The sequence below is a fragment of the Phyllostomus hastatus genome, unplaced genomic scaffold (assembly GCF_019186645.2).
Source record: "Phyllostomus hastatus isolate PE091 unplaced genomic scaffold, TTU_PhHast_1.1 phas_contig_86, whole genome shotgun sequence".
Taxonomy (NCBI): Eukaryota; Metazoa; Chordata; class Mammalia; order Chiroptera; family Phyllostomidae; genus Phyllostomus; species Phyllostomus hastatus.
The window spans coordinates 78,715,469-78,729,715 of NW_025333977.1; the positions used below are offsets into that span (position 1 = coordinate 78,715,469).

At 34.6% G+C, this 14,247-nt stretch overlaps 1 pseudogene; it reads left to right on the plus strand.

Annotated features, from left to right (window-relative positions):
- The first annotated feature begins 10,676 nt into the window (after positions 1–10,676).
- Positions 10,677–11,086, plus strand: LOC123827546 (annotated as a pseudogene).
- The last annotated feature ends 3,161 nt before the right edge of the window (positions 11,087–14,247 follow it).

The window sequence follows — 14,247 nt, forward strand, 5'->3', positions numbered from 1 at the left end:
GCCACTGCTGGAGAGTTCCTTACAAAGCAGCTACCTGCAGTTCTTTATAAGTGCCTGGCTTTTCACACAGCCCAACTTTCCAACCAGTCTGCAGACTATCAGAATCAGGGTCTGACACAGCCTAACTCCTCCTAATCAGTCCAGGTGTTGCCCTGCACCCCAATTTCTCTGGTGCTGGCATCCACAGTCCCCGCAGATATATACTACCTCTGTGTCTCCCACTTTGTCTCTATTCCCCCCAGCAACTTCCAGCATCCAGGAACCTCCTAGTGCTGGGCTGCCCTCCTTGCTCTGGTAGGAGAGGGAGCTGGTGATCTAACTCTCCTCCCTGTATCCTGTGGCAGGCAGGCACTGGACTGGGGGCTGCAGCAGCCTTGGTCCTGGTGCAGATCCCAGGGACCTTACCGTTCCAGCACAATCTCCTCACTGTCTGTTTTTCAATGTCCTCTATTATGAGCTGGGATTCTGTTGGCAGTTCTCTCTGTTCCTCAGAAGCTCAGCTAGGTGTTTCAGCTGAACACAGGGAGAACTGGGCTCTGCTCCCACCTACCTCGCCACCATCTTCTGCAGATCCTGTTATTCTTTAGCAAATTTTCTGAACTAATTCTCTGAACTCTGTATTGTTTTTATGTATAGCCACTGAAATCTCTGCTTAGTTAGTTTAGTGGTCATTTAATGGTTAGTCAGAGATTTCCTTAGATGCCTGGGACTAATAAGTCTGTAAGTCTTTGCTAAGGAGGTCTGTGCATGTGTTAAAGCATATCCTTGATACTCTGTCAGACTGCTTTTACTTCCTGCTTTCCCACTGCCTCTACATCAGCCAGATGAAAGGTTAGGGCCTTCTTGTATCTTTCCTAAGAATATTTAGAGCCCTGAGCATGCATACAACCCTACACATGAATGTAGCTTTCTAGATTACTGAGAATAAGTCAAAACTTTTCAAAATCCTCTATGAACAACTCATTCCCAAGCTTTTCCTTTTGGGTTGGTCTATTCTTTGATCCATCTGTTTTCCATCACCTCGGCCAGTCACAATGTTTAAATATTGTCAGTTTTTTTTTTAATAAAAAGGCTGTTTTAGGCTTGGAGAGCTCCATCTCTGATCAACTAAAGAGTCTTGTTAGTGAGGTCTTCACAGAACCACCAGATGGGTAAAATAATGACAGTTTTCTGGGAATGTGTCTTTAAAGGCATTTCAACCCTCTGATTTCCCTGCACTGGTTAGCAGTAGTTGATTTCACTCTGACTGTTTTAGAGGCTACTTGTGTAGCTGGGGAGGGGGAATGGTATTAGGGAAAGTTAAAATAACACAAAGTTCAGTTTTCTTGGACAAATGCTCTCCAGATTTCTACAACTCCTCAACTTTCAGAGTTACGAAAAAGTGATTCCTATAGTTTCTGCCAATGTTCTCTTGCTTTTATAGAGGAAATAATTTTCTGAGATTTTTACTCTGTAATCTTTACTGATATCATTATTCTTCCCAAGAGATGCTCTTCAAATAAAAATAAATACTTCATATTTTTTTCAATTCATTCTAAGTTAAAAGACCTAAATTGCATCCTTGTTTTAAGCTGACTGGTGTTATGTTTTTGCCTAAAATTCAGAAACTGAATTAAAATTTTCCTCAAATTTCACCATTAGTTAGTGGCCTAGGTAAATGTAATTTATGTTTTCCTTGGTAAAGATTTTTCAAAAACACAGTAATTACAAAACATTATTTCTCTGGCTCTACTGAGACTTTAAAATTTTAGACTGCTATAAAATTCTAGTAACCAGTTTCATAATATTACAGGGGATGTCCTCCCTAGACTTCTACAGCCATTCTAGTGAGTGAGAAAACAACTGCAATGCACAGGGAAGTTTTCAGCTCCATTGTTTTTCAGCTGAGGCAGAGACTGAGTCTGATTTCTGATGTGTCTACAACATCATATTCTTCAAAAAGCAGGCACAAAGGAGATGTGCCCTTGACTGCCCAGGCAGAATTGCACTTACATTCTGTAATGTAGTTTGGCAATCTTTAACATGGGCAATGCATAATACTGTGAGGAAAATCTTCTAGGATATAGCCCATAAACAATCTCACACACATAAACAATCTCAACAATATCTGGCAACACAGTAATACATTTCTTATGATTGATACATTTACATTAATACATCATTATCAGCCTAATTTAATTGTTTATATTAGAGTTCACCCTTGATGTACATTCTATGGGTTTGACATATGTATTATGACAAATATCCACTATTGTAGTATCATGGAGAATAGTTTCACTGCCCTAAAAATCCTCTTTTTGCTACCTATTCATCCTTCTATTCCACCTTATTACTGGATGTTACTAATCATTTTACAGTCTCCATTGTTTTGCCTCATCCAGAATGTCAAATAATTATACTGTATGTAGCTTTTTCAGATTGGTTCCTCTTACTTAGTAATATGCATTTAATATTCTTCTATGTCTTTTCATGGTTTCAGAGCACATTTTGCTTTAGGTTGAATAGTACTCCATTTTTTGAATGTGTAACAATGTATTTACCTACTCACTCACTGAAGGATGTCTTGGTTGTTTCCAAGTTTGGGCAATTATGAATAAAACTGTTATAAATATTTACGTGCAGATCTAGTGTGCATATAGTTTTTAAAATTCATATGGGTAAATTCCAAGGAGCATGATTGCTGGATCATATAGTAAGAGTATGTTTAGTTTTGCAAGAAACTGGTAAACTGTCCTCCAAAGTGACTATTACATGTTGCATTTCCATGAGCAATAAATGTGAGTTCTTTCTGCTCTACATCTCTACAGCACTTGGTATGGTCAGTGTTCTAGATTTTGTCAATTACCATGAATGCACAATGGTATGTCATTGTTTTAATTTTCAATCCCCTAATTACATCTTCTTTAAAAAGATTTTATTTATTTATTTTTAGAGAGAGAAGAGAGGGAGAAGGAGAGAAACATAGATGTGAGAGAGAAACATCTATCAGTTGTCTTTTACACACCCACAATCAGAGACCAGGCCTGACACCCAGGTGTGTAGCCTGACTGGAATTAAACTGGCAATGTTTTTGTTTGTGGCGTGACACAACCCACTGAGTCACACCAGTCAGGGCAGACATCTTTTATAGGCTACCATGTTATTTGTATATCTTCTTCCTTTTTTTAATCCTCACCTGAGGACTTTTTTTTCATTGTCTTTAGAGAGAAAGAGGAAGCTAGATGGAAAGACATTGATATATCAGAGAAACATCAATTGATTGTGTCTTGTACATGCCCAGACTAGAGATCAAACTCACAACCTAGGTACATGCCCCAGCCAGGAAGCGAACCCACAGCCTTTCAGTTATGAGATGATGTTCCAACCAACTGAGCCACACCAGTCAGGGCTACTTGTATATCTTCTTTGATAAAATTTCTATTCAGGTCTTCTGGCCATTTAAAAATCAGCTTGTTCATATTTTTATTGTTCAGTTTCAAGAGTTCTTTGTACATTTTGGATAAGTCCTTTTCAAATGTATCTTTAGCAAGTAGTTTCCTCCAGTCTATGGCTTGCCTTTTTCATTCTCTTCATATTGTCTTTCTTTTAGCAGAATTTTTTAATTTTATTGAAAGTCAGCTCATCAATTATTTCTTCTGTGGATCATGCCTTTGATGTTTATCTCTAAAATGTTATTGTTATATCTAAGGTTATCTAGGTTTTCTGCTATCCTATCTTCTAGGAATTTTAAACTTTTGTGCTTTGCATTTAGGTCTATAAACAATTTTGAATTAATTTTATAAAGGATATAAGGTCTGTGTCTAGATTATTATTTTATTTTATTTACTTTTAAAGAGAGGGGAAGGGAGGGAGAAAGAGAGGGAGAAAAACATCAATGTGTGGTTGCTTCTCTTGCGTCATCTACTGGCTCACAATCTGGGCATGTGCCCTGACTGGGAATCAAATCCGGGACTCTTTGGTTCTCAGGCCGGTGCTCAATCCACTGAGCCATACCAGCTGGGGCTAATTTATTTATTTATTTATTTTGCCTATGGATGTTCAGTTTCTTCAGCATCATTTGTTGTAAAGAAAATCTTTGCTCCACTGTATTGCTTTTGCTCCTTTATCAAAAACAGTTGACTATGGTTATATGGACAAATTTCTGGGGTCTGTAGTCTGTTTCATTGATTTCACTGTGTTGGATTTATAGATCCTTCTTGGAATAACAGACACTTTTACAATATTGAATATTTTATTTTTGAACATACATATCTCTACATTTATTTAATTCTTTGATTTCTTTCATCAAATTTTTATAGTTTTCCTCATATAGATTTGTACATATTTTGTTAGACTTATACCTAAATGTTTCAATTTTAAGAATGCTAATGAAACTGGATTTTTTTAAAATTTAAATTCTACTCACTCATTCCTGACATGCAGGAAATTAATTAACTTTCATATATTAACCTTGTAAATTTTCTATAATTGCTTATTAGTTCCAGGAATTTTTTTGATTGATTCTTTCAGATTTACTGCACAGACAATTTTGTCATCTGCAAATAAAAAGTTTTCTTTGTTTCCTCCCAATTTATATGTCTTTTATTGTCTTATTAAATCAGTAAGGACTTCCTGTATAATGTTGAAAAGTAATAGTTAGAGGGAACATCCTTGCCTTGTTCCTGATCTTAGTGGGAAAGCTTTCAGGTTCTCACCATTAAATATAATGTGAGCTATGTTTTCTTGGATTTTCTTTATCAAGTTATGGAAATTCCCTTTTTCCTAGTTTACTAATATTTTTACCATAAATGGATATTGAAATTTGTCAATGTTTTGTTTTGTATTTATTAATATAGTCATGTAAATTATGTAATTTTTATTTTTTTAGCTTGTTGACATTATTGATTACATTAATTGATTTTCTGATGTTTAACCAGCCTGGCATATCTAGGTTCTGTCTCACCTAGTAGTAGTATATTATTCTTTCTATGCATTATTCAATTTTATTTGTTAACATTTTGTTGAGGATTTTTGCATCTATGTTCATAAAAGATGTTGATTTGTAGTTTTCATGTTTTTTTCCTAGTTTTAATTTTAGGTAATGCTAGTCTCACATAATGATGAATTTGCACAGTAAGCCTATCTGGACCTGGCATTTCTGTTTTAAAAGATTATCAATTATTTATTCAATTTTTAAAATAGATACAGGTCAATTCATATTGAACTATTCTGTTAGTTTTGACAGAGTATGTCTCTCAAGGAATTGGTACATTTCATCTAGGTTATTAAATGTTTAGATGTAGAGTTATTTGTATTTTTTCTTGATTACCCTTTTAATGTTCATAGGATTTATAGTGATATCTTTTCTTTCATTTCTGATATCAGTGATTTTATATTTTCTTTTTTTCCCCCTTAGTTAGCCTGGCTAGAAGATTATCAATTTAATTGAACTCTTTGAAGGAACAGTTCTTGGTTTTGTTGACTTTCTCTACTAATTTTGTTTTCAGTTTCATTAATTTGTTTTCTAAATTTATTTATTTATTTTTATTTAATGCTATGAGTTTTCCTTTAAACCCTGCTTTTACTGCATTACTTAATTCAAAATATTAAAAAAATTCTTTTGAGATTTCTCCTTTGATCCATGTATTATTTAGATAATGTTTAATTTCTATTCTTTTAAACTTGTTAAGATGTGTTTTATGACCTGGCATGATATCTATTTTGGTAAATGTTTCCTATGAGTTTGAGTATTGTTGGATGAAATAGTTTATAGATATCAGTTGTTCCCAGTTGCTCGATGGTGCTATTGAGTTCAAATCTGTCCTTATTTTTGCCTGCAGAATCTGTCCTTTTCTGATAAAGGAATGTTAGACTCCAAATATAGTAGATGATTCTCTATTTCTCTTTGAAGTTCTATCAGTTTTTGCCATGTGTATTTTGACTCCCTGTCATTTGTGCAAACACATTAAGAATTATGATTTCTTGGGGTATGATCCCATTTATCATTATGCAATGCTCTTTTTATCCCTGATAACAATTTTTTCCTCTGAAGTCCACCTATCTGAAATTAATATAGCTACCTCTGCATTCTTTTGGTTAGTGATAGTATAGTATAAATTTCTTCATCTGTTTAATTTTAATCTGCATGTAACTTTATATTTAAAGTAGATTTTTATATACAACATATAGTTAGAAATTGTCTTTTGACCCACTTTGAAAATTGCTGTCATTTAGTTGGTTTATTTAGATAATTGACATTTAAGGTATTTATTGATACAGTTAGATTAATATCTACTATATTTTTTTTCATTTTATTTGTTGCTCTTGTTCTTTGCTCCAATTTTTGTCTTCAGTACTTTTCTGTTTATTTGTGATTTTTACTGTGTTTTTATATACTTTAATTTTTTCTTCTCTCTGAGCATGTTAATGATACTTTTGAAAATCTGTTATTGGTTGCTCTAAAGTTTGCAATGTGCATTTAAAATTAATCCAAGTTCACTTTCAAATAACACTATACCACTCATCGGTAGTGCAAGTATCTTACAGAAATAAAATATTCTCAAGTTCTATCATTCCTAATATACTGTAATTCATCTAATTTTTCCATAAAATATATTGTTGCTATTATTACATGGCCCAAAATGTTATCAAATAAGAAAAGTAAAAAAATTACTCCACTTTCACTTACTCATTCTCCATGGTTTTTAATTTATATAGATCTACATTCCTAATCTATATCATCTTCTTTCTCTCTGAAGAGTTTCTTTAAAGATTTTTTTGCAAGGCAGGTTTATTAGCAACAAGTTCTCTCAAGTTTTGTTTGTTTGAGAAAGTCTTTAGTTCTCTTTTACTTTTGAATAATAATTTGCCATGCTATAGAATTCTAGGTTGTTTTTTTTTCTCAGTACTTTAAAAGATTTTACTCCATTCTGTTCTTGCTTGCACGGTTTTTGAGAAGTCAGATGTAATCCTTTGCTCCTCTATAAGAAACCTGATTTTTACTCTTGTTTGTGTCAAGACTTTTCTTTGCCTTAAATTTTTTTACAGTTTGAATTAGACATGCCTAGATTTAGTTGTTATTTGCACTTATTCTGCTTTTTGTCTGAGCTTCCTGGATCTGCAGTTTAGTGTCTGAAAATTTTGGGGAAATTATCAATAATTATTCCTTCAAATGTTGCTTTCATTCCTTTCTCTTTTTTCTCATTCTCATATGTTAAGAATATTTTATTTTATTTTTTTAAAGATTTTTAAAAAATCTTGCCCTGACTGGGAATCGAACCAGCGATGCTTTGGTTCGCAGCCCATGCTCAATCCACTGAGCTATGCCAGCCAGGGATGTTAAGAATATTTTGTATCTTTTGTACTTGCCCCATAGTTCTTGTATATTCCATTATGTTTGGGAGGTGGAAGATTTGGTTTCTCTTTCTCTTTGTTTTTCAATTTTGGAAATTTCTGTTATCTTCTAGCTCAGAAATATTTTCTTCTGTTGTTTCACATCCACTAAAGAGTCCGTCAAAGGCATTCTTCATTTCTGTTTTACAGTATTTTTAGTCTCTAGTATTTCTTTTTGATATTTCTTAGAATTTTTATTTTTGTTTATGTTACCCATCTAGTTTGTGCATGTTGTCTGTTTTACACATTAAAGGTCTGAGCATATTAACCATAGATTAATTTTTAAAAATCTCTGGTCTAATAATTCTAATTATTTTTGCCATATAAGGCTCTGGTTCTAGTTTTGAACAATTTTTCTTTTAATTTGCCCTGTAATTTCTTATTGCAGGGTACACATAATGTAGTGGAGAAGAACTGTGGTAAATGGGCCTTTAGTAATGTAATGTAATAGTAAGGTGTGGGAGAAGGGAAAGTGCTCTGTAGTTCTATGATTAGGTCTCAGTCTTCTGGTGAGTCTGGGTCCCAGAATTGTGAATTTCACTTGTGCTTTTCCCCCTTCCCTTGAGACAGGACATCTAGAAGGTGCAAGAGTTGTGTATTTCTCATTCCCCACTTGAACTGAAGTCGCTGAATTAGTTATTTTCCTTCCCCCCAGTAGGTTAGGCTCTAATAAAACCCAGGAAGTTTGCCTCTGGTAAAATAGTTTTTTTCTGGGCTAGATTTTTCATGGAGAACAGAATATTCTAGCATAATTCAAAAAAGATTTTTTTGTCTCCCTCTGTTGGGTACTCTAGAGGATTTCCTTCGTTCTTCAGTGAGAAGACTTAGTAGAACTCTTGGAGGTAACATTCACAAGTGTGTGCCTTCCTTCACATACCTGATTGCCCTGAAAGCTTTCCACTTTCAGAGTTGTCCACACTGAATCTCCAGCAATTCATCAATGATAGTTGAGGTTTTGCTATTCTAACACTGATTTCATGGATGTTTCTGCTTCTGGGATTTTGCTTTGGTAAGTTGTATATTTTCTCTGTGTTCACCTCTCTATTGTTTTGAGTTTGGGGACAGCAATTAACCACATGATCCCACTTTTCTGATAGATCTAATAATAGTTGTTCATTTTATTAATTCAGTTTTTTACTTGTTGTGATACAGTAGCAACTTCTAACCTCTTTTCAGTTTGGCATAAACGGGAAACTGGAAGACTTCCAGATGGTTTTAATAGAATATATTTTCAATTTATGAATTTTCTCTTTTGTTTTTACCTTTCATTCATAGACAGTATTTTATTTTCTATCCCATGTTTTCTTTTATAATCACTATCTTACTATTATATAAAAGAAAAGTATGCTTTTCAGTCATTCCATGTTTTATTATGACTACTCAAAGGTATACAAGTTTCTAGATACTGCATGAATTAATCATTCAAATTATTATTGACAATCAAACATTTTTAAATTAAGGCTCTATGGGGTTTCATGTCTTTTAAAGTCTTATAAATTTATATTTATGTTAGGGTGGAAGAGTGTTAATAGAAACTATGTATTGTGGTCTATTGTTGGGATGTTATAAATTAAGATAAACTATAGAGTAGGCAGCATAAGTAATTTTTATTTCACAACATTGGATTGCTAGTAAAGAATTAAGGAATTACTTGAGTCCCTCCTTTCAGCTGTGTCTGAAGATCCAGGGTATACTTAAAGTCCACATTAGGATAGAACCATCTATTTTAAAAAAATACTATTGGCAATGGTATATTCAAATTTATACTGGTATATTTAAAATGGTATATTTAAATATATTATTTAAAACTTTGCAAAACTTTTATATTTATTATATTAAAAAACACCTGGCTGGCGTAGCTCAGTGGATTGAGCGCGCACTGGGAACCAAAGTGTCCCAGGTTCGATTCCCAGCCAGGGTACATTCCTGGGTTGCAGGCCATAACCCCCAGCAACCGCATATAGATGTTTCTCTCTCTCTCTCTCTCTCTCTCTCTCTCTCCCCCCCTCCCTCCCTCCCTTCCCTCTCTAAAATAAATAAATAAATAAATTCTTTAAGAAAAAAAAACATACCTCCAAGTGAAAGAGTATAATGCACTAAACAGTCATTTGTCAACTTTGATCATATTTTTTGTTTATTTTTAAGAAATCTAATTACTGGGTAATAAATCTTTATACTAGCTACATGGTTTATGATTATTTGCTGTCTAAAAAATTGCAGGAAGACTTACTTTATGTATAGATGGTAGATTACTAAAATTTACATTTAATGCTAAGTTACATGTAAATTTTAACATATACTATAAAAGGAGTTTTAAAAATAAAGGGACACTTTTTAAATAAGAACACCTTCAAATTTTAATTCATTCATTTATATTAACAAGTGTTCATATATGTACATAGAAATATTTGAATTAATGTGATATTAAACTGATTTAATATGGCAATAATTAGTTATTAATCTACATGTAAGTAAATTATTAAGAAATATAATTTCAGGTTGGAGCTGCTGCCCCGGCAGGTGGTTCCTGTCCCTTTCCAGGGGCCAAGTGCACACCAAGAACGTGGGATCCTTGGGTCGGGGTGCCAGTGTCGTGACTCCGGGAGTTACCAGGTCCAAGGGCAGAGGCCGCCACGGCCAGAGGTACTGGGAACAGCTGGGTGGGCGCCTCCAAGGGGTTCCATGGCAGCTGTGGGCCTACAGCAGTTGTTCCCGACATGCTTCTACAGAGAAGGATTTGAAACTTTGGCCTCAACAACCACCCTCTGTTTCCTCAGCCGCCCCGGCAACAGGTGGTGGCCCGCTTTTCATTGGCCAGGCCCCCATGCTGGCGCGTTTTGATTGACCACTGTGCCTCCCAGCCCCACTCCCGCACTTGCTGCGGCCTCCAATTTGTCCGTAAAGGCAGAAGGAGGAAGTCCTTGGGATGCGCGGAGGTGGTGGCGGCAGCTAGGTCCTCGATGCTTGTGGGCTTTGTTCTTTCCGTGCCTCGCCTCGCCTCTCCGGGTAAGGGGAAGGGGCTTCATTGCTGAGCAGGAGCTGCAGCTGCAGCCCGAGCTGGAAGTCGAGCTTGAAGTCGCTAGGACTTCTCTCTCAAACTTGTGTGCTGAGGAGACTCAGATGTTGGCCTCACTTCATAAACTGGACTCAGCAGATTGGCCCATGAAAACTTCTGTTTTGAGACAAAGGAAAGGATCTGTCAGAAAGCAACATCTATTCTCCTGGCCTTGGCAACAAGGAAGAGGACAGAGAGTGGGAATCCTGCAATCTGAAAAGCAAACCTAAAGGTGACAAAGAAGCTGAAGATGGGTGGTGGAGAGAGGTGTAACATCCCAGCGCCTCAATCTAGAAATGTTAGTAACCCACAACAACTTAATAGAAGACCAAGGATCAAAATTCCCAGATGAAGATTGTTCATAAGAAAAAAGAAAGAGGACATACTTACAACACATTAGCAGCTACATGGCAGGCCATGCAGAATGGGGGTAAGAACAAAAATTTTCCAAATAATCAAAATTGGAACTCTGGCTTATGAAGTCCCAGCTTACTGTTTAAGTCTCAAACTAACCAGAACTATGCTGGAGCCAAATTCAGTGAGCCGTCACCAAGCATACTTCCTAAACCACCAAGCCACTGGGTTCCTGTCTCCTTTAACCCTTCTGACAAGGAAATAATGGCATTTCAACTTAAAACCTCACATAAAGTCCAGGTATAAAGTAAGATAAAGTACTAGTGTTTAAATTTAGTAATAAGGGTAGTTGTCAATTGTTTCATACCAAATTCACTAGGGTATTATTGTCTGTAAAACTGCTAATTAATATAGAAAAGACAATTAGACTTCATCTGATTTTGTGTTGTGCTCTGTGATATGTAATGGTAGTATCAGTGCCACTTAAAATAACTAAATTACTGATAACTCTACTTTTTATCAAGTGTTCTCAAATTGAGTAACTCCTAGGTGAAACCACTGAAGTTTAAATTTGGGAGATAGTAAAGGAATCAACTTTTTCTGTTGCTTTTTGGGTAAAATACTGATTTAAGACTATCAAGTCAGATTTACTTGTTGAAAGCTAGTGAATCTGATTATAAGCATCTTGTTAAGACAGGAAATGAGAATTAGTTGAGTACTGAAAGTTTTGTGTCCTAGAAACACCTAAACCAGTAATATGCCAATAATCTGATGTACTGCTGGAAGAAAATGTGAATTTTCCTTTGGGAATACTTGCAGTTTAGTAATCTGATTGGTGGTGAATATGGAAGGGGCACTAGGAGCAATTCAGAATGAACAGTGTTTCTCATGTGCAGTGGATAGGTGACAGCAAAAACAGTCCCAAAACCATTTTTATAGAATAAATTGGTAGTCAGAATAGCTTTCAAAATGCATTTTTGTTAAAGCACTGCACAAGCTATTCTGTGATCTGGCCTCAAATCATCCCTGCAAAGCTTGCTTAAAATAGGGAGCTACATAATGTGAAAGTTTTGAGTACGTAGGAAAGAGCTATGTAAATATATGTAATAGACTTGTAGCATATGTAAAATTTTGGCATTTATCCTAAAAAAATAGAGTGTTTTAGTATTAAAAAAGAAATATAATTTCAATAATATTTTATATATGTATACTTATATTTTAATATACACTTTAATATATATGTGATTAAAATCTGGGTTATATGATGCTGTTTTGATAAGTTCTGTACTAATGATAGTTGTAACATAGCTCAATCCAAAAATAATAATAATAAAAACATAATTACCAGAACTTCTAAAGGTTAAGGTTAATTGATGTGCAACATTGTCCTGCAGAATAATGATCACAAACATTACTGAGAAACAACATTCTTTTGGAAGTGGAATGGAAATATGAATTCAAGAAGGGAAAGGACACTAATGTTTCTGTCTGATTAAGAAAAGCCAGTTCGTGTATTTTTAACCAAATCAAGGGTGATGTGAACTGACTATGTATTTAGATGAGTAGCTTAATTTAGAAGAGTAATATGAAAGTTTTATTTTTAAAACTTTAATAATTACATTATATTGACTACTGCCACATTCAGAACAATATAATTTTTATTAAATCATTTTTATTGTTATTCTATTATAGTTGTCCCAATTTCCCCTTTTTCCCACCCCTACCCATTCCACCCTTGCTCCCACAGTCAATCCCACACTATTGTCCATGTAGGAGCTGTGGGGGGTGGGGCAGGGGAGATTGTGGGGGGAAACGGGGACAACCATTGTTGAACAACAACAACAACAAAAATTTCAGATGAAAGTTTGTTAAAGTCAGAATATATATGTACAAAGGAGTTATATAATTGAAAAAAAATTACTTTGAAAGTACAGAAGCAAATTACATTAGATAAATTGCAAAGGATTATTGCCTCAAATTCTCTAAGGTAAATTTACTGAAACTGTACCAAACTTTTCCCTCCCCTATTTGTCTGGGTTTTTTTTCCAATTTCATTTGGAGTCAGCAGTATTTGGTCAATAATAATCATCAGCTTTCTTTATGTATGTCATTAGGTCATTTACTACCCAAGGTGATCTGATTAATATAATATGAAATTTAGACTGACTGCTGGAGAGTTTTGAATAGCAAGAAGCTAGTTGTCATGGACTTGTCTAAGGTAACTTGAGGCAGATGCATTTCATTATTTAGTCCTTCTAGGGGACTAAAGAGTCAAAGAGACTGTTTTATATAGCAGGCACATCTACTGATGACAATTATCAGGAATAAAATGCATTTTTATTGATAAGTATGTATAATTTTATATCAGTAGCAATATTTGCAATATTATTATCAGCATGAATTCTGAGTTTAACACTTTAGTATATTATGTCATTTAATACACACAAAAACCCATGACCATGAATCAGCTAATACATTTTACATCAGTCTATTTCACAACAGGGAAAATGTTTCAGAGTTATTGAGTAATGTGTATAATTTTATACCTCCAGGAAAGGGTAGAACTAGATTTGAATGCTGGAAGTTGCCTGATGCCAAAGTCCTCCTATATTGCCTACTGGGGAAGTCTTACATAATGTTAGACCTTGGGCAATATATCTTAGATTACCTCTGGTGCAGATTTGGAGCAAAAGATTTATCTAGACAGCATGTAAATGTATATTTGTTGCTGTAACAAAAATGGTGTCTTGGAGGAGACAAAACTGAAATTACAGCTGTCAGAAAATTTATGATAAACAATAAACACAACCTAAACAACGTTTTCTTCCCCTTGCCACAGTAAAGGATAAATTTGAGTACCATGCAAAGGAAAATGCTAAGAAAACATGTTTTGGATAGAAACTATCTGGTTAGAAAACTTGATTTATGGCACATATTAAATAAGTGCTAAAGCAGTTCTTGCTACTTTATATCAGAAACTAATGCTCAAAAATATCTACTGAATTTCATGGATCTCTTGATTGAAACATATAGACTCATATTGCTGGGTAGATAGCTTGCTTTGGTAATGTAGTCTTTTCACAGAAAAATAGATCAAGAAGCTACTGTATTGGTTTGACATAGAATCATCTCCATACATCCTTCCTTAAGAGCCAGGAGGCAAGATACTCTTGAGAATATGATAGCTCATGATTAAGGATAGCAAGCCTTTGCATGGAATAATAGAATGGGAGAGGTGAAAGGGATCTTTCAATGTCTCCATTTTGAATGCCTTTATTTACACATTGGAAAATTTAGGTCTAGTGAGTTCAAATGTTATGTACAAATGTATACATCTTACATGTAAGTTACTTTCACATGTATCTAACATGTAAGTTACTCTATTAAATTATTTTTACTGAACCATACATGACTGTGGGAGAGCAGAGTACTTTTTTTGAAGTTATAACTTTTAATGAACTCTTCAT